The sequence below is a fragment of the Leptinotarsa decemlineata genome, unplaced genomic scaffold (assembly GCF_025532065.1).
Source record: "Leptinotarsa decemlineata unplaced genomic scaffold, Ldec_3_MD MMD2_P_RNA_scaffold_14, whole genome shotgun sequence".
Taxonomy (NCBI): domain Eukaryota; kingdom Metazoa; phylum Arthropoda; class Insecta; order Coleoptera; family Chrysomelidae; genus Leptinotarsa; species Leptinotarsa decemlineata.
Window position 1 is genome coordinate 13978327 of NW_027412528.1, and position 22287 is coordinate 14000613.

At 32.7% G+C, this 22287-nt stretch overlaps 1 long non-coding RNA gene across 1 annotated transcript; it reads right to left on the reverse strand.

The window, feature by feature from the left end:
• Positions 1-338: 338 nt before the first annotated feature.
• LOC141484607 (uncharacterized) lies at positions 339-4771 on the reverse strand. Its single transcript, XR_012466704.1, has 2 exons — positions 4572-4771; positions 339-446 (listed from the first exon to the last, which is right to left on the reverse strand). It is a non-coding gene; the product is annotated as an uncharacterized lncRNA (long non-coding RNA).
• Between the last annotated feature and the right edge of the window lie 17516 nt (positions 4772-22287).

Below are 22287 nucleotides of genomic sequence, written 5' to 3' on the forward strand. Positions count from 1 at the left end.
GTATAGAAGGATCGCCAATCAGACCTGACGGTCATTTATTACAACATTTCACATGTTTTCCTGAAAGAGAACCACGTATCTTGCAATTTTCATACATATTCAAGAAATTGTATTTCAGTATGGCCAACATATTTCTATTTCATAAGACTGAGTGTTATATTTCATAACAAATATAAAATAACAGCAATACATCTCCAATACTTGACTAATACTTCTTCGTAGGATGTACTGACTTTCAAACTGATTCACTTACTTTTATTTGAATCAATTACTTGGGAAAATATGTCGCACTAAGATCAAAATAAAATATTTACGTCAATGAAAATGGAAATTACATACCAAGTTACTCATCTGCATCCTTGATATACTACCACCTACTGCATCCAAAAGTATCTCCATGTTGATGTTTCATTCCACATTGTAGGCCCAGTTCTTGTGCAGAAAACCTGAAAAAAAAATTTCAATTCAATTTATTCCACTGAAAATAAGTCCTACAAACATTTTTGGGTTTTCACTCCCCCCCCCCTCCCCTAAAATAAAAATCGCAGATAAAACTTATATGAGGGAAAATACTAAATTTTAATAAAAATGTTACTGTTTTGACATAGTACAGATAAAAATGGTACACTATAATTTATCAACACAATGGGGAATGTTCCTCAATTTGGGTTATTACAGCAAATGCAAGTTTGAACAAAATAAAGTTGAGTTTAATTCATGAGTTTTTCAAATTCACTTCGAAGAGTATTCAAACTGATGTTTCAAATGTTGGGTTTTAATTTTTAAAAAGATTTGTTTCTAATTCACATATTGGCAACAGCGCCTATATCAAGTTGAAATAATTTATATGTACCTCAATATTCTACTTTAAAAAAGGAGCTCCACAACTACAGACCTATTGCACTTCTTCCCTATATCAGTAAAGTTTTTGAAAAATGTATATACATGAAATTAATAACCTTTCTGGAAGGTAATAATAATAAGGCAGTGCGTGATTCAAAGGGATCAAATAACCGGCGAACTAATAACATCAATTAAAGAGAAAATAATCAGAGGGGTACCCCAAGGGTCAATATTGGGTCCTTTACTCTATATATTATATACTAATAACATATCAGACGCTGTGAATGAATGTATGGTGCAATATGCTGATGATTGCTCTGTGATTTTTAGTTCAGATGATGCTTCTTCTGAAAAAACCAATATCTTTTCCTCCCTGAACCTGCTAGAAGACTACTTTTCAGCCCATAATCTGAAATTAAATACCAATAAAACGAATGCCATACCGTTTACATGAAATGGTACTAAGTAGTAGTGTTTGTAATCTCAGTTATGGATTAACAACATTGGAATCTTCTCCTCAATTGTCTTTTCTGGGCTTAACAATTGACTCAAAATTGAACTGGAAGAGTCATATAAATAATATTGCAACAACTTTAACAAGATACTGTTTTGCTTTGAAAGTCATATCACAAAATATTTCTCAAAATGCAGCACTACTGGCATATTATGGATACGTTGAAAGTCGCGTTACATATGGAATCATACTTTGGGGAATGTCTGTGGACACTCAGCAAATATTAATTCTACAAAAACAATGTTTGAGAAAAATTTTCAATCTACCTAGAACAGAGAGTTGCAGGGAAATATTTATTGAAAAGAGAATTCTTACTCTTACAAGTATGTATGTGTATGAATGTTTTATTTTTGTTAAAGAAAACATGTCATTATTTGAAATTTTTGATAGGAATCACTCTCATAGTACCCGCAATAAAAACAGTCTTCTCATATACCGTGAATCAGCCTGTATATTATATATATATATAGTTTTTATGTTCATTTTTTATTTTTTTGTAATTTTTATCATACTCCTTTATACATTGACATGTTCTACACCCGTAAGGGTCTTTGTACCAAAGAACTAATAAAGATAATCTATCTATCTATTTGAATGACATAAACAAACAAACTCAAACTCAATACCACTAAAACAAAAGCTATGATATTGACAACACAATATAAATATAACTTAATTGATATCAACTCCATTAATATCTTACTATAGAATATCTACTATAGAAATTGTGAAAGAATTCAAATACCTAGGCTTCATCGTTGATGACACTTTGAACTTAAAAAAAACACTTCCAGTATATGTGTAATAAAATTTCTAAAAAATTGTTCTTCTTCAAAACAGAGGAATGCGCTTGTTATTAAAATGCCATAAATATACTCCTATATTATCAATGATTAATATTCTGAATTGGATGAGAGTAAAAGATAGATTACAATATTTTTCTATGATATTCATATTCAAAATACTCACTGGAAAAGCACAACATTACTTCAATGAGTTTATTACATATAACCATCAGATACACAAATACGATACAAGAGGAAGAGATGACTTGGTTGTCCCACGAACTAACCTTGCAAGAACAATGAATTCTATTTTTCACAGAGGACTCTTGGACTATAACAAGCTTCCTAATGAAATTAAACAAAGTAACACCCTTCAACTCTTCAAACGCTCCTTATCTCAATATCTACGGGCACAATACCATTTCAATTGAGTTGTTCATCATTCTTCTCTCTATTAATCTCTTCATCATCTACTACTGCTATGTTTTACCCAATATATTCCACTATATAGGACTTATATATTTCAGTTTTTTTTTAATTCTGTTTAATAACTTATATATTTGTATGATATTTATGTATATTAGGATATCTATTTGAAATAAATCTATTTCTATTTCTACATTTCAGAATGTTTGTAATCGTGTTTGAAACTTGAAGGTATTCAAGTTTTTCTTTTGACGTATTTAACAGAAAAAGTCATGAATGCAACTTAAAAACAATCCAGCTTCTCAGTTTGAAGATAAAACTGATGATTTTGGTTCAGTAAATGACAATTGTTATAATTCTCCACTTTAACAGCCTGTGTCTCAAAAACTATAGTGAGAAAATAGTTACGTTTGACAGGGAAAATTTTTAGAATACAGATTATTTATGGTTTTTGAGCTTTTCAAAAATTAGAATACCTTCCGAAGTATAAACAAACCAACCACCTTAAATATTCTGAAGATTAGAGCCACATTTTGCAAACATAAATATTTTAAATCATTTGTACATGTAGTGAATCCAATCCAGTTTTTAACTAAAAACAATAAATATGAAAAACTGGGCAATTTTAAAATTCAACACTCCGTATCTAGAAAATTAGCCATGGGATTGGTTGGGTACTTGACCTAGTAACTTTTAGTTACTTTAGTTACTTGACCTACTAACTTCTAGTTACTTTAGTTACTTGACCCAGTAACTTTTAGTTACTTGACCCAGTAACTTTTAGTTACTTGACCCAGTAACTTTTAGTTACTTTAGTTACTTGACCCAGTAACTTTTAGTTACTAGGTCAAGTACAACACATACCAAATTTTCAGAAATTTTAACCAGTCGCCACTTCACATAACTAAAGTAAAGGGTCCTTTTTGTTTGTGCACTCTTATTTCAGAAACTGCTTAAGCAATTAGTTGTGACTCACTAAAATATTGTGGTAAACTTCAGTTCATATTTAGTAATCGGCAAGTAAATAAAAAAGTTATGCCAATTCACAGCATCACATCAAACATTTATTAAAAAAAACTCTAATGGGTTTGGCTGAAACACTGCTTATAATTTGTGAAAATGGTTTTCTTATTAATCGAATATAGGCAAATCAATTCAAAATTTTGCTATTCCAACATCTGTCGGATAGAAAGAACACTGAATCCACGAATATAGAAGATAAAAGAGGCCAGCCAAGGCAGTTGAGTTGCAAAACCGAGCTTCAACATTCAACTACAGAACAAAATTCTTCCTCGTTCGCTTCGAGGCAATTGATTCAAACCAGAGTACAAAAACCAAGCATTCACTCTTCTTGAAAGACAAACCTGAATAAGTAAAGGTGATTCCTTCCCACATTCGTTAACGAATGCTTTGTTTTTTGATTCAGGTTTCAAACTAGTTACCTTACAATTTAAGACAAAACATAAATCTTTTTCAGCGATCACTGTCGAAGCTTTGCTTCACAAGTGACTGACTTGACGATTAGTTTTCTGGGTCTTAATACTTGTTCCTCAAACTATTGTTATTATCTAATGTAACTACTTTTATAATCTTTGAACAATGTATTTGTATTAGATGAGCTATAACTCAAAAGCTATTGAGCTAGAAAGACAAATTAAATCTTTTAAAAATCCAGTTTAATATTATGTATAAAACAGAAAGTGGGTAAGTAATGGAATTGATAAAATATAATCAGTAGATCATTTTTGATTTTCAACACATCTTTTCAAATACTGTGCATCTTTAAAAGCAAATGAGAAATGAATAAAATACACTTCAACTTTTTTTCTCTTCATACAGAAACATGGTTTTGATAATATTGACAATGTGTCATTCCTGAATCATTTTAAGAAAACTTTGTATCACGTCTTTGAAAAATGCATAGTTGAAACAAAAATTAATGCCGCTTTCTGTATTCAAATCAAATACAATCTCAAGTTACTGAAAAAGATACCCCATCTTACCTCTGGGTAAAATTCCATTGTTAAAGTTGCTGTGAAGTTTCACCAAAGAACTTGTGATCCCATTCCGTATATTCTATTTACACTTATAAAAAAAACTAATAACGGGAATCTTGAATATGAAATTTATAGTTTTGAAGTCATAATTCACTTTCACGGAAAATAAAAGACCTGCATTGCAAATGCATACATAGCACGGAACAGCGTTTACTTACCGTGCGTTCCACCAAAGAGTTCGGTGTACTGTGTACTCCTTGGTTCCACTAACCGTCATTCATGACGTCCTTACTTTCACTCACGGCAAGCTCTCGACGATCCATCTGAAGAGGTGGGTCAAAGTGGACGTTGAGAATAATTAATTTATGAAAAAATGTTTTACCTATCAACATATTTTTCCCATTATAATAACATATAATTCATCATAACATTAAAATCAACAGTTCAAAAATAACTTTTCAAAAAGCTCAAAGATGCGAACTCGTTTCCTGCTTTTCATAGAAGAGGATGTATGATCTCCACTCACACGCAACTTTGGTGAAATTGGTGACACTTATGAATAATTGTATTCGTGCCACGTGCCAGTATAAGGATGTCTGCAGAATGCTGTATAATGTCCGCTGTAGGCAGACCAACTGTGATTCGAAAGTGCATATAGATTATAACGACAAGGAGTCACATTGTCTGCTGCAAAATTGTTCATGTCTAATCCATCTAGAGGAAATTCGATGGCAACATTCAACTTGCCTCTAAATCTTTCTGTTAGAGAAAATATTTTAAAATGAATGACTAAAATACAGGGAAACTTATAGATCGATAGAGACTTTGTGCATTTTCTTTTTTTCTCGCAACTTGAACAAGTCGGTTTTTCATGTCCATCCAAAGTTTCGTGTCTTGTGAAGAAATCCAAGCACCGTGATAAACTCAATTGGCCAGTTCTTTGTGGTATGGGAAGTGACAAATCCCAGAAAGGATCGAAGGTTACAGATGAGTGTCCGCAATGTGTGCACTTCATCGTGGATTTCAATTGACCAACGAAATTTTCCATAATCTTAGAGTTATATGTACTCAAATAAATCAGCCATGACTCTTGTGCTTTTCCGCTGTCGCTCAATTTTTCGTTAATCTCCGTTAAGATCTTTTTAGGGTTCTCAATAATTCTATTAAAGTCATCATGTAAACCTTCTAAAAGATAACGAAGGAACTCTTGGACGTATTTTTGCAAAAATATCAGTTTGGTATTAGGGCAATTGATCTCGAAAAAAGTTATTCAAGGTCAGTTTAGGTTAAGTTAGACGGTTGGAGATGGGTGTGCACCAATATGGTATTTGTTCGAAAACAGAAAAAACGGAATTGTTCATATGCAAGAGAATTTCGACATGGAACATTTTTTTCCAAATCCAAACTAACCATTCTTCAAATATTGGGATTTGTCAATCTTTAGGTGTCGAATGCAAATTTGACATCAATAATAGAGCAATTGGAAATTTTCAAATCTGCTGCTGTGGATTTGAAGTGAGGTGGTGTCATTGTGGAAATTGATGAGAGTGAATTTGGAAAACGCAAGTATCATCGAGGCCATAGAGTTGAAGAACAATGGGTTTTCGTCGGTTTTGAACATGGTACGGAAAGAGTGTTCATGGTAGCAGTCAAAAGGCGAGACACAGATAGCTTTTACTGGCAATAGAGAACTAGATTGAGAAAGGATTAATAATCCATTCGGATTGTTGGAAAGCATATGATTGCCTCTCTCGTGAAGGCTACAACCACTTGAAAGTGAACGATTCAATAACTTTCAAGGACCCTGAAACGGGTTTTACACACTAATGCCATTGAATCTTCTTGGAGGCACGCAAAGGCGGTCACAATTTTGAATGGACGTAAAAAGGCACACTTTGCTGGAATTCTTATTCGTTTTATATATGTTAGATGAAAGATATGCCCAACTCAACTCAAACAGAATAGAGGAATTTTTCAGATTGGCAGGAAAACTTCACAACGCCGAAAATTCTTCTGAAGAGTCGAATGACGTTCATGTGGCTGATGAAGAGGAATATTCGGACTTAGAAACCGGCTTATAATTTTTCTATATTACAAAAATGGCCCTTATCAGGGCCGCCAATTATTTTTTAAGAATTCCTATGGCAATGAGAATGATGATGAAAATTGGTTGTCGAACTTGCCTAAACGATGATGCAAACGAATCGGGCAATTGTCTTCACTTCTTTTTCAATGCTGAATGGCTATCGGGTTGTTTGTTTTGGCAGTCTATAAAAATCTATTTTTTACATAAAGTTGAGAAAAATGGCAAACCAGTAATAGGGATACGCGCACTCGGCCTCCATGTCGCAAATTCTAGGTGCGCAGATATTTCTAGAAACTTCGCAAAAATGTTTTCACATTTACTCAGAATGAAGATATTTTGGAAAATTGGCAACGTCGCATTGTAATCTCATGCTCTCCTATTTCCATGTTTGACATTTGACGCTTTCGTGAATGTCAGGTTGATGAATTTTCAATCATTGAAATAAACGATAACTTTAATTATTCTTTATATATTTCTGAGCAAATAACTTTTTGTATGGTTGTAAATTACTATTTTAAATGTACTAGCATATCTTGCAGGTCTCAAAGCAGTGAAATAGTGCAAATAAATTGCTTGTGTTTGTGTATTTCTACCGACCACCGTTTAAAAAAAACTAAATATATCATCCAGGAATTTCCGCAGAAAAATTTCACGATTTTTATCGTTTTTGATGAATTTTTAAACGTCTATCAAAATTTCATAAAAATCCTATAGGCTACCATATTTGCTACTTTTTCCTGAATAATTCAGTTTCAACCTTTATTTTGTGTCTGAGTATTTCAGAAATTGTTGCAAGAATTTCATAAAAAATTATTAGAAGGAAAAAGCGAAATTGTGTTACCTTCAAAAATAAATATTTACCATCTGTAGCTTCCTTAATGAATTGATTTATTTATTCACTGGTAAGCGTCGACGATTTCTACGGTTCATAAACATCATATTTGCCTTTTGGAGAGACACGTAATTTGGAATATTTGCTGATATTCACAGTATTGTTGATATTCAGGGTACTTCTCAGCATTGAGTAAATTGCCCATAATGACGATGGTTTCAACATTTTTGCTAAATCTTCGAAATGAACGAGAAGAACGTTTTCGGAAAACGAAGTTATGTTTTTCATCTCTCTCCAACTCACAAAGTTTTCGAAACTATATTCGTATTTTCCTCTTGATTTTGCTGGCAGCAAATTATTCATCGCAATATTTGCCTGCTCGGTAATAATTGGTGGGGTAGCACAAATTTCTTAATCGTTATCACTTATTTTGAATTTTTACCAGATACTGAATGACAGCTCTGTTGGGTTGGTAAACATGGAATGTTGGTATGAATGTTTAAAATTGTCACTAGTCAGTCAGTTGTTAAGTTGTTAGTATGCATGTATGGATAAAAATAATAAAAAACACAAAACTACAACATAAAAGTGTATAATTACAAATATCAAAGACATCACAATATATAAATAAATACAACCCAGCAGGTTATGGGCCCAGATCACACTCGAACTGTGGAACCATAAAAGAAATATCCGTAAACCAGTATTTTGGTGACTATAGAAAAATTTGTAGCCAGGCATCATAAACAAGTAAACATGGCGTAAATCAATGTAGACAATGACGATATCGCCAGTATCCAGAAACTCAAGGACAGTTCCATTTTTCCAGTTTGAAATTTCGAAATAAAAATTCTATTCAGAGCAAACCAACGGATGGAAATTGTTGATGGAACTACTTCACTTACAAGTTGTGGAACGATCAAGAAAAGATCAGTCAGTGGAAGACAAAAGACGCCAAAGCTCAACATGTGATACTGAGAACCATTGATAAATCAGTTAAACTACATCTTATGACCTGCGAAAGTTCTAAAGAAATGTATGATACTCTAATGCGTATCTACAAAAGAGACAGCAATCAAGAGAAGTGTTTGCTTCTTCAAGAGTTCTATAATTATAAATATGATGCATCCAAGGACGTGAACTTGAATATAAGCACACTGTTGAATTTGGTTTTCAAACTGAAAGTGCTGAATCAAGAAATGTCAGAACCCATGTTGGTCTTCAAAGTACTAACATTTCTTCTAGACAAATTTAAGCACTTCAGTTCTGCATGGGACTCGACCCCCACAGTAGACCAAACCATAGAAAACCTGATTGCAAGACTGTCATTAGAAGAAGACAAACATAAACACAATAAAGAAAAAACATCAGTATCCTTTAACATAGTAGCAAAAAGAAAGACCAGGAACGAAATTATATGTCATGGATGTGGACAGAGGGGCCACACCAAGCCACAATATAGGTCAACATCAAGAAGACAATACTCAAAACTATGTGCATTATGCAAGAAAACCAACCATTAAGAACAAGATTGCTTTTTCAAAAATAAATCTTGTAAATACTGTAAGAAAACCAATCACAAGGAAAATGATTGTTGGTTCAAAGAAGAATATGAAGATAATGAAAATAATCCTGGAAAAATAACTAGAGATCAATATAAATCTTAGCAGATGACTATGGAAATGGAAACCACGAGTTTGAGATGGTTTTGGATAGTGCCTGTAGCAAGAACATGACAAATGAAAAATATACTCTCACAGAAGTTAGGCCATACACAGAAGATGTAGGAGTAGCAAAAAAGGGCCAATCTATATCAATTGAAGGATGTGGAAAGATTGAACTAGACATATGCCCCCTCAACAACGTCCTTTATGCTCCCGATCTAACAAGTTCCATTTGAAAATATAGCTATTTAGAACCATGATTTTCGAGTACATTTTATTTCTTATGGTGATTTTTTTCATAAATTTAAACGTTAACGGGTTCATATACACTTCCATTAATAAAATTTCTGTGATATCAACATAAAAATGTCTACTGCCGGAGATATTTCAAAAATAACGTTTTTATTGCGTTTTGTGTTATTTGAATCCCATGTATAATCAATTCTCCCTTCAAATGCATTTCTTACACTTTCTTTTTAGATTTAGTTGTCGGAAGTGTGACTTTACTCTGAATCACGAATGAATCAGAAATTGTTTATACGCACCGTGAATTTTACAATTTGGCAATGTTCATTATTTGTATTGTTTCTATTGGTCAATCGAACAAGAAGCGGGACTAGGCCCGTGACGTCATGGGCCTAGAAAACAACGGGAAAACAACGCTATACAGTGAGCTGACACAAAGCACACTATTTTTCAATTTGAAATTAACTGTAAACCAAAATTCATGAAACAAGCCCATTTAGCACATTTGAATAGTACGTGGTAAAATATTTCAACTAACAAAATAATTAACTTATCCTAATTTTTTACATTTTCAAGTTTTCTTCATAGTCGTTTTCTAATGGTATAACCCTGAAGTGCTCTTCTTCTTACACTTACATTTTTAAATTGAGTATTGGAAATAAAATATTAACATACATTGCGCCCATATGTCCTAGTACTCATTTCACAAATTATTACTTTTTCAATCTCATCTTCTATGCCTCAGTACTACATAATTTCATGTGTCACACTGCTTGAATCTGAATTTTGTGTAGCGCGTGGGTGTTTTCGTATTTTTTCTCGGGAGATAGATGTTTCATTTGAAAGATATATGACTGAATACTGGTAAATTGGGTATTTTTTGAGACGAAAACAGTATCTTGCCATTCATAAACATATAATTTTTGCAAATAACAGATAATTTCGATTTTTCATTATTTCTCTGTGAGTGTAAACGTTAAGATATAAAAATTTCAAAGATTTCGAGTCGAATACGAGTCGGTTCCGTACGAATTCTCGTCAATTTTACGTGACACCCTCGAACATTGTCTAAATAGAGTGAAGCACATGAGACTTCTTCTCAATACTTGGAAATATATTCAAGAGTCAGCATCTACTATTCATTTCGATAATTTCCAAAGTTATTGCTGAATAAAAGTGATCGGTGTCTTCATCAAATTTGAAAATTAAAGCTGAAATCAAAGTATAACGGAAGTGAAATAATATTTTGAGGAAAAAATGGCAGAAATAAATGAAATGAGGAGTTTCTTCAAACTTCTTCGAGAACTGAAAGAGAAGCATGATGATATAGATTTTTTCAAATTATTAACCGCTATTCAAAGCCGAATAATGTGCCACACATTCGAAATTTCGAGGTTTATAGAGATGGATTACTTGAAATACGTACTGAAGGCGTTAGAAACGAATGAGAAGAATATAATTTACGTTTCGTTGAGAATCATAGAAAATTGTGTCATAGATTATGATGATACTTGTAGGCTAAAAAGTACCAGAAGTTCAGTAAGTACCCGTTTTATTTACCTTTTTTGAACTACGTAGCAAATTTCAAGATAAAAATCGGCTGAAACTGCTAACAAATAGATGAAGTGAATAAAAAATGTACACATTTAAGAAACTGTCTCACATATCATCTGTCAAGTACGGAATTGCATTTAGAATAAGATTTTAGAAAAATGTGTAGGGGAGCCATCCCCTGATTTACAATATTCCAAGAATATTTCATGAATATACATTTAAGAATATTGTATTATGCTATGATAATATTCCCTGAAAGTGCTCCTGACGAATCTTTTATATATTCTAAGAATATTCCTTGGGAATATTCTTGGAATAACTTGAAATACTTATTCTCCGAATATGTAATGTATATTCTATTAAGAATATTCCAGGAATAGAACCCGAAAAATATTCAGGAAATATTCAGAATATTCTGAGTTTACTGTAGGAATATAAAAAGGGAAATCACCATAGAATATTCTCCAAATATATTTTATGAATATTCTATTTAAATTTGGAATATTTCAAGAATGTGACGAGTAAATGCTATTAGGCTTATACATATATATCTATATCACATTCTTGGAATAGATATATATGTATATATTTATATTTATATAAAGTATCCCTAGCTGATACTGAAATTATTCAATGACATATAGGATGTTTTAAAATAGTTGCATTTTGATGTGAGATCCACACAAGTAATAAAACACAATATTCATGAACGAATATATTCCAAAAACAATACACAATGAAATATTCGACTAGAAACACTACCAGATCAGAAAAAGTTTGAAATCCGTCCTGATCACACGGATTGAGAATTAGTAGGCAACTTGGTCAACAGCTGAATTTTTCCTACCTTCTAAACTTCGTGGAGAAATGACTTGGTTATGCCACCAATTGTATCCTCAGAGACTGGATTCGGCCACGGCTTAAATGCGTGGTCTTTTAGGGGTTTGAGGGAATGAAATAATATTAGCAGAATTTTCACAAACCAACTTTATTGATGAGTAAAGTTGGCAGAATAATCGGATTAACAATAAAAAAAAATTAAATGAACAAAAATTAATACTGAACGTTATTTACACTATATAAAAGAAAAAGAAATATATAATTATAACCATGAGCAAACTATAAACTACTAAAACAAAATGACAGGAGTATTCCTTTGAAAATTGAAGTAACTTCACTCAGAGCATAGATATGCCTTGCCTGAATTCTACTAGCTATGCTATAAAACCAACTAAAATACAACTCTGAGAAGCTATCAAGAGACCCACTTAATCGCCCCTCCCTGTATAACGTAGGAAATTACTATGAGCTATAATAACCTAATAAAATGAAAAGGGAACCCGATTCGTAGCTATATTATTATGGTAAATGTTCACTAATACCCTAGGTGTCAAGTCGAAAGTATAATCCACATACGCATGCAATAACATCTACACTCTATATCTGAATTGTTTAAAATACGCTCACCAAAATTATCGTAGACGGACTCCCCTGAAAACTCCAACAAAAGCCACTATTCCCCAAAAACTCTTACCAGAAACTCGAAAAAATCTCTAAATCACTAAATTGAATAAACCCGTGAATACTTCCAAAACTCAATTAGTATCACTTCTCTAAACCGTGACTTGAAATATCTCAATATTTCAATTCACTCAAAATTTCCTCTAGAATTTCCAGCTACTGTAGGAAATTCAACTGGATTCACCAAATCTCCGCGCACCACTGACTTTAACTCAAATCAACTAAACCTCGATTATTTATCAATTCCAAAACACCTCCCAAAACGGTGACTTGAACTACCTCGTATTTCAGTACCTCCAGAAGTCACTCAGAACTTCGTAGGAAGTCCAACCGACCTATTTCTGAGTTCATATGCTCCTGACATTTTACCTCAAGTCAGCTAGTCAAATAAACCGCGAATATTCATCGCACTACTGAAATCCCCTCGCGACCCAGTATCTTAAAACACCTAGCATCTCAGCCCCTTCAATAGCTTTCCCAGCAACCTCCCCAAAGGGGCGAACTGCCCCGGGCAAGAGCGGGGCAGTTCGCCCCGCGGACCCTGAGGTCCGCGCACGACTGACTCAATTCTCTCCCAAAAATTTCCACCTTAACTCTATTAGGGGATGTAATTCAAATAATCTCATATAAATTCCCACCAATCAGAAAGTCTGAAATTATTTCCGAAACTGGTACTCTTAACGTCCTCTACATGTCCAGCGGATAAGTCCGCAAGAATTACCGTCTAGTTCCCGACATTTCTAATGTCGTGAGTCTGCTACTGATATATAGATGTCACTGCAAGGATCAGTTTGATATTTTTGCTGTTTCGAATAGTGGTATGTAGACTATGCTAGACATTAATTTTATCATGTCGTTAAAATTAAGGGTGACACTCTAACCCCTCGGAACATACATTTTAATATTTATTATACGTTTAATTGCTTTTTGGACTTTTATTCTAAATGGAGTATACAGAATAGATGATATATTTTCGACCCTTAACGAAAGATAATGAAATGAATTATGAGGTTGAGTGTTTCAAAATATCGAATTTCTTAGCATCAAACAGTTAATTTTTAACGACTTTTTCTTTAAATGGCTTGGCTCTGTTGACCTTAAGGTTATTTCTGAAAGATGATACGGTTCCCTTTTCATACGAAAACACATGTGTTTTGGTATCTAAAATTCAACGAAAAATATAATAAATCCAACTTATTACAGCCGCTTTCACAGAGCTTCGCGACTGTCGCGCTCTACACTTCAATTAACCAATGACAAAGCTTTTTCTTCAATACTTCACTTCCTTATTTCTCTGTTGAATAATTTCAAATATGTTATATTCTCCAGGGATCCTGGGTCAATAAGATATAGGTTTCTATGATGTTTGATGATTTAATTATAACACAACTTTATACATACAACATACAACAAAATACATAAAGACAAATAGTATGAGAATAAACCGATTTATTGATGTAGTTGATTCATTTATTGGGCCATTTAAATTTTTTTGTCGTTTCCAACAGTTGGAGTAGTTCATCAGAATCTTCGCAATGAGTTCAAAAACTGGTAAATACTATTAGGGTTATATACATTACGTCAAATATTTTTGTTTTTAATAATATCGAGTTATTTAAATACATTATCATAAGATAATTCAATATTCTAGTAATACACCGTATAGAATATTTCAAAATATACCGTGGGGATTAATTCTAAACATATACCATATGGTATATTCAATCAAAAATATTATTAGAATATTAACGAGAGAATAATCCCTTCATAGACATTCTATGCACATGTATATATTCCAAGAATATTCTATACATATTTGGAATATTTACGTTCGTTTCATGACATAGAGAAAATATTCCATGAATATCTGGTGCTATGTGGGATTGCTCTAGTAGAATTATAATGAATTATTGTACAAGTGAAAGGATTATAAAAATGATCTTGTTGGTGTGTTTTTTATTCGTATCTGGAGTTGTTCGGTGTGAAGTTACTACGATTTTTACACGCTTTATATTAGCTTCACCTGTATGTATGTATGTATGATTGTTTGTATGCATGTTTGTATGTAACTCTCAAGATCGGGATCTGTATTGACAGAATTATCGGCATTGTTGCTTGATGTATTTGCGGGCAGATGGCGTTGTTCGTAACCTAATTGATATTTCTTGATCTATTCGTAGGCAGATGGCGCTGTACGTAACTATCAATTATTGCAATCAAATCAAATCAAAATGTACGTTATTGTTGAAGATGAAATCTCATTGATAGAGTGTTACTATTTTAAAAAATATGAGATACACAACTTAAAAGATATTGTCGAAGATAAAATATTATTGTCAAAGTGTTATTATTTTAAAGAAGATAAGTTATACAAATTGGAAGTAATATTTGAACATTTGGTGATTTCCGCATTTTGGGGTGAAAAAGTAGTCAGAAAGTGATAATATATATGCTACATATTGAAATAAATAATAAATAATAATAATAATAATAATGACTATTCTCATGCAACACATAAATGTAAGTATGAGAATATAAAAACTATAAAGCATAAAAATATAAAAGTGAATGGATACAAAATAACAGTAAGAATCAACTTCGCTTGAGCTAGTCGCGGGCAGATGGCGCTATACGTAACCTCCTTGATAGGTTGTTCAAAAGAAAATCAAAATAAAAAACAAACATGATTTAAGAATCATAAGTGTTAGCGAAAATTTTTACTACAGATGAAATATTTAAATATTTTCAGTTACCCGTGATTCAGTACAAAAAAAAAGTTTTGAACGAAATGGAAGATACATTTTAAAATTTAATTCGATTATTTGAAAGCAAACCAGAATATGGATTTCAACAATGAAAACTTTATCGTAAATTATACACCAAAAAAAAATTAAGTTACTTAGATATTTCAAAAAAAAACGAAAAATTGCTTGACATACATATCAAATCAAAAGATTGATTTGAAAAATAAAATTATTCACTGAAAAATTATTTTAAGTCCATTAATATTTTGAATGAAATTTCAAATCAAAACATCAAGACTGAATTGTTTTTTGAAATTATTACTGCAAATTTTCTCTTTACTTCGCCCTCTGTTGGAGACTTACTGCATCTCATTATTACTATAGAATTTAAGACCTCAAACCAATGCTCAAACTTTATTATGTTGTATGAGTGGAATTTTACGCCGCCTTCGTGCGCCGTGTGTTAAAGATTTATAATACTAGTGACTAGAACTTAAAAAAAAAGTATTTTTGACAATAAATCGGACTAAAAAGTGGAAAATAAATATAGTTTAAAAAAACTAAAAAACACGCTTTTGAAGAACATCGAACTGAAAAGTTAAAAAGTTATTTTTTTAAATAAGCATAAAACAATAACGAACGAAAAATAATAGTATTATTGTGAAAAAAGCGTGGGCGCTTTGTGCCATATTTTTATATATCAAGCGCACGTCGCTTTTTTCATAATAATACTAGTATTTTTCGTTCGTTATTGTTTTGAGCTTAATTAAAAAAAATATTTTCAACTTTTTAGTTTGATGTTCTTCAAAAGCGTGTTTTTTAGTTTTTTAAACTATATTTATTTTACGTATATGCATAATTCAAAAATTAACAGTGATGGAAGCGTAAAGATTTTTAGATTCTCGAGGTAATCTCTACAGGATGAGCGTTTTGAAACTCCAACTATAGTACTAATAATGCGTTTCTGCGCAATAAAAACATCTGATGATGAGGTGAATATGCCCCAGAAGCGCACTAAAATTATATTATTCCCAATCAATTTGGGAATAATATAATTTTAGAAGTTGTTCCTCGTTGAGGAGGACTTTGAGATTTCTGAATTGATATGTGAGGTTAGGATCCAATGGTAGTAGTACCCATCCACAAGTATAATCTAAATAATTATTGTCTTAGTATTAGTAGTAGGTACCATTTTGTTATCTCAGATACCAAAAGCACATATAACTACTATTTCATTGTATATTCAAGAAGGTGTTTGTGAAAAATAATTTAGTTGCTTGAAAATGGTCGTAACAAATACAAAATCATAGTAGAAATCACAGAAAAACTATTTTCTTTATCCTTTAATTAATACTTTGAAGGTCACAATTTTTTTGGAACGAAATCTGAAAAACCCTAAAATGAAAGAATGAAATTCTGTTAATCACTAACAATCTTGTCAAAAAATGACAAGCAGGACTGTTTAAAGAAAGAAGCTGCTGTCTGCAGACTCTTTCAAGAATTAGTGAAATTTGAAAATTTGGTAGCGTGGTATATACAGGGTGTCCCTGGACTTCCTCTTTTCCTCTCGGGAATGTATAGATGGGGTCAAAATATCACCAGTACTTCATATAACTTTTTTTCCTAAAAGTCTTCGTAACCAAGTTACGGGCCCTCGAAGTTACAAAATGAAAAATGTTTTTCTTTGATAACTTTTCAAGTGAATATTCAAAATCATCCAAATTTTGGTAATTGACTAAACAAATGAATTCCGTCGATGAGCTTTCATGCAGGAGTCAGTTGTTTTGCTACAAAGTCAGGAACGGACTACCTCCGATGGTCCACACCCCAAAACTTTGAAATGACAGATATTTTTCAATATTTTTCAACAAAATAAGGTTACTTGGACAATTTTATGAATAAAAGTACTCGTGTGGAAAGTCGATCGGAGCAACGAGTCTTGATAAAAATGTAGTTCTACTCGACGACATCAAACCCGCTCGTCCACCATTATTTGAAATGAATAATTATAATTATTCTGCTTTGATAATTATCAAAGCAGAAATAATAATGATAACGTTAATTCAACAACATTTATAACAGGAATAATACAAAGTATGCTAAAATGAAGTCGTAAACAAAAAGTACAGTACCTATATGGAAGTTTAAGTCACAATTGTGATAGCAGATATTTTTTGAAAAGAAATATCAAGTTCTGTAGATTCGTGGTGTTTTTAAACTAACAAGCTACTCTACTATGAAATATCGAATTCATTCCATATTTTGTATGTACATAATACGTGTGGAATAATCACGTTTCGTGTTGATCAGTTATCTGAATCTCATGAAACTCAACATTCGAATGTTTCAAATTCTTCTTCACAGCTAAACTGTTGAGGAGTTTCACTGATAATTATAATTTTATAGGAGAAATTCTTTAACACGAATCTAAATTTAGCTGAAAAAACGCACATCGGAAAAAATATTTACTATACTAATAAAAAGCAAACGAATGAACTACAAAAACGGCTGCACATGATCAGGTGAAAAATATCCAGGGAATAATTATGTTCCATTTCTTTCACAGATGTTGACAAAAAAACCTTTAAGAAAGTTTTGATAAAAAATGAGAAACTGGAATGCGATTTTGTTTTGTTGAGTGGTGCGTTGTCATATGACTATCATTGTATTGTCAATATTCTATAGGATATTTTGAATTTTTTTGATATGGCCGAACAGTTTACATTCAATGAATATGCAGATATGCATGTATTTTATGGACGAGCATTTTGTAATGCTGCAGAAGCTCGTCGTCTGTATTCCGAGCATTTTCCCAATCGAACGGTACCGTCAAGAGAAACATTCGAGCGTGTCGATCGCAGCTTGAGGGAGACAGGTATGTAATAATTGATAATTAATTTGAGCACGTTGTTTTATTTCGATATTATTGTAGGTACAGTTTTGCCAAAACGAGGTGGTGAGGGCGCTCCTAGGACTGTACGTACCGTTGTATTGGAGGAAAATATTTTGGAAGCCGTCGCTGATGATCCTTCAATGAGCATCAGAAATCTATCAGAACAGTTCCATACATCCAAGTCCACTATTCATAGAATAATTAGGGAACAACTGCTCCACCCATTCCACATCCAGAGGGTACATGCCATGACACCTCAAGATTTTCCAGCACGACTGGAATATGCCAATTGGTTCATGGATAGGCAAAGAGAGGATATGACTTTTATTAATCGAGTTTTATTCACTGATGAAGCAGGTTTCAGTAGAGATGGAGTTATCAACTCTCATAATCTCCATATATGGGCCGAAGAAAATCCCCATGGGAAATTGCAAACCAAACACCAACGGAAATTCAACGTGAATGTTTGGGCTGGTATCATAGAAAACCATCTTATAGGACCATTCGTTCTACAGGACCGATTGAATGGAGAACGTTATTTGGAGTTCATTCAGAACGATTTGAATGGACTTTTGGAACATGTTCCATTGCAAACCCGAAGAGATATGTGGTTTATGCATGATGGCGCTCCTCCTCATTTTAGTTTGATTGTGCGTGACCATCTGAACCATATTTTCCACAATAGATGGATTGGTAGAGGTGGGCCATATTCATGGCCATCGCGGTCTCCGGATTTAAATCCATTGGATTTATTTCTGTGGGGGCATCTAAAAAGCCTTGTTTACGCTACACCTATTCACACAAGAGATGCATTTTTGAATAGAATAACATTACATTGTGAAGCCATACGAAACGACCCTGGAATGCTACTTCAAGTACAGAGAGGGTGTCTTCGCAGACTAAGAAAATGTATAGAGAGAGAAGGTGGTCATATCGAGCAGTTTCTGTAGCGGATTTTTCATTTCTGTTTGCTCTTGAGGCTCTTGAGTTTCGTTAGTTAAACGTGTTTGCATTATAAAAATTCGTTATGAACATTTTACCTATCATTTCCATTTTCCTTAAAAACTAATATTTTCGAATAATGGTAGACATCTCAGGATAAATGTTGTTGAATTAACGTTATCATTATTATTTCTGCTTTGATAATTATTCATTTCAAATAATGGTGGACGAGCGGGGTTTGATGTCGTCGAGTGAAACTACATTTTTATCAAGACTCGTTGCTCCGATCGACTTTCCACACGAGTACTTTTATTCATAAAATTGTCCAAGTAACCTTAATTTGTTGAAAAATATTGAAAAATATCTGTCATTTCAAAGTTTTGGGGTGTGGACCATCGGGGGTAGTCCGTTCCTGACTTTGTAGCAAAACAACTGACTCCTGCATGAAAGCTCATCGAAGGAATTCATTTGTTTAGTCAATTACCAAAATTTGGATGATTTTGAATATTCACTTGAAAAGTTATCAAAGAAAAACATTTTTCATTTTGTAACTTCGAGGGCCCGTTACTTGGTAACGAAGGATTTTAGGAAAAAAAGTTATATGAAGTACTGGTGATATTTTGACCCCATCTATACATTCCCGAGAGGAAAAGAGGAAGTCCAGGGACACCCTGTATAAGCCGTAAAATTTCCAGAAAAAATATCTTGCTTTATTTTCATTCGATGAATGCTCTAGGTTTTATTTGTATATCATTTTATTTAAGTATGGTGTTTCATTGATAACAAAAGAAAATGATCATCATTCTTGGACACAATCAAATATATACGAATCACTCAAAGATGATGAGTCAATATGCGACTTTTCGTGTTTTGATAATTACTGTGGAAAACTCGACGCTGAACCTCATGTGGCCCTCTCAAATTTTGCTTTATAAATAAATAAATACAACACAGCATTGAAAACGGTGTTGGTCTGTATTGATATTGTGTTTTATGGATGAATGAATTGAAAAAAAAGATACATTTACCTTATATTTTCAACGGTTTCTTTTGTAGAAATGCTTGATTTGTCCCACAAAATGTTGAATTTTCTCAAATTTTTCTTATTATTCCCTTCACTTCTCTAGTATATTCTAAAGGAAATAAGTTGTATTGAAGAGCCGTTTTATGTTTCAAATAGAAAACAAATAATGTATCAGTCCTGCTTGAGAAAACAGTGAAACATGTGTCGGGCGGTTTTGGAAATTGTTATATTAGAAATTTTTCATAGTAGTATTCATCAAGTATCTGCCATTCCAGTCGATGATATTGAGTTTTTTCTATACATCATTTAACACATAAGCTACTTGAATTTGTTCAGTCTTTACCAAAATATTCGATTAGGTTAATTTCTGGAAAGTAAATATTTCAGAATCGTATTTTTAAATGAATTGCATTTTAGAAAACTGAGTTTCTTGAGCATACTCAATGTTTTATTTGATTTTTTACGTTTTAGGTGGATTTCAACATTCTGTTTTCATTAAACAGATTGATAAGGCGATATCCCGAAGAAACTGCAATCAATGAGAGAATATTCTATATTCTTGAGAATTTGTGTGAAAGAAATAGGGAGTATGCTTACATAATCACCACTAGATATCCAGAAATTGTGAAACGGTCTTTGGTGTTTTTGGAAAAGGCTGCGAGTGAAAATTGTTCTAAAACTGCTCCTGACCCGGCGTTACTGCTTATTAGGTAAGAAGTAGAGAATGATACTAAATTTTGAGCTATGGAATTGATTTTTCATTTCCTTTAAAGAGGCTTTGATTGTTTTGGAAATATTTTTTTCAGTTTTCTGGTCTGATTCATTGGCTTTGTCTTTCTTGCGGAGGAACATGTATTTAAAAAACACAGTTTGATGTGAGATTTTTACTTGATAGTTCTCAAAACCGCGGTTTAGTATCATAAGGAAATTTTCTTGATATAAAAATATTTTTCTATTATTTTCCCAACAACTACAAATATCGAGAATTACTATATAACATATCATCACACATTAGATCAGATTGCTAATATGTCTGAAAATAATTATCAGTTGTTATGATCTCTTGTTAACGCCCAAACGTTCAATAATATGCTTCCGAAAGAAAGGAATTTCACAATTATGGAATTGAAGAAATTTGAAACATTGGGAGAATAGTTCTTCTGTTGATTTGCTATATTTCAATTCATATATGCATATATGCACTAAGCTCGTCTAAACAGGAGTCCCTCATCAATGTACAGTGCTACTATTAAAATATCAGAGGGCTCAATACAAAAACAAATGACTTTTACAAATCTATCTCTGGAGCTGATTCCCACATCATTGCCATCGCAGAATCCTGGATCCAATCCAAAGTTTACAACTCGGAACTCTTTACTGATAATTATGTAGTCTTCAGAAAAGACAGAAACCTCGAAGCTCTTAAAATTGTACTTGTGATATGATATGTACAGTTCACATCACTGTGGACAGCACAAACGTGCTGGGTTGAATTTTTTGGTGTATCGTCTTCTGACTTTCCTTCTAACACATGATAGGTTCACAAAAGAAAAACGTACAATACAGGAAATAGCAGCCACTAACAGTTTCCCGAGGGGTATTGTAGATGACATAATTAGGAAAAAGAAGTTTAGGTTAAGAATGAACGAAATATCGACTTTCAGAAAGGACATAAACCAAAATAAATACATCTCAGTTCCATACCACCAATATACGAGGAACTTTGGAAATATTTTCAAGGAACTAGGTATGAAGGTGATTTTTAAAACAAGTCATACACTGCAGAACCTTTTGGGAAGTCCAAAAGACAAAGTCGAAAATTCGGAAAAGTCTGGAATTTACGAAATTGAATGTAAGGACTGCGATGCAAAATATTATGGACAGACAAAAAGATCTATCAAAGTGAGATATAAGGAACACATAGCACACTTAAAATATGGAAGATTTGAAAATTCAGCAGTCGCCCATCATATTTTGCAACAAAACCATTCCATAGACTTCAGTTCTTTAAGATTAGTTAGACAAGTTAATAACAACAGGCAACTAGATGCCTATGAGAGTGTGGAAATAAGTAAACATAATAATATTATGAATAACGACAACGGACCAATACCAAATAGCATACTATATAGCTTGTTGAAATAATATTGTTGGGTTTACTGATTACTACAAAAAGACACATTGTAAATATATTTAGATAGGCAATATTGTGAAAC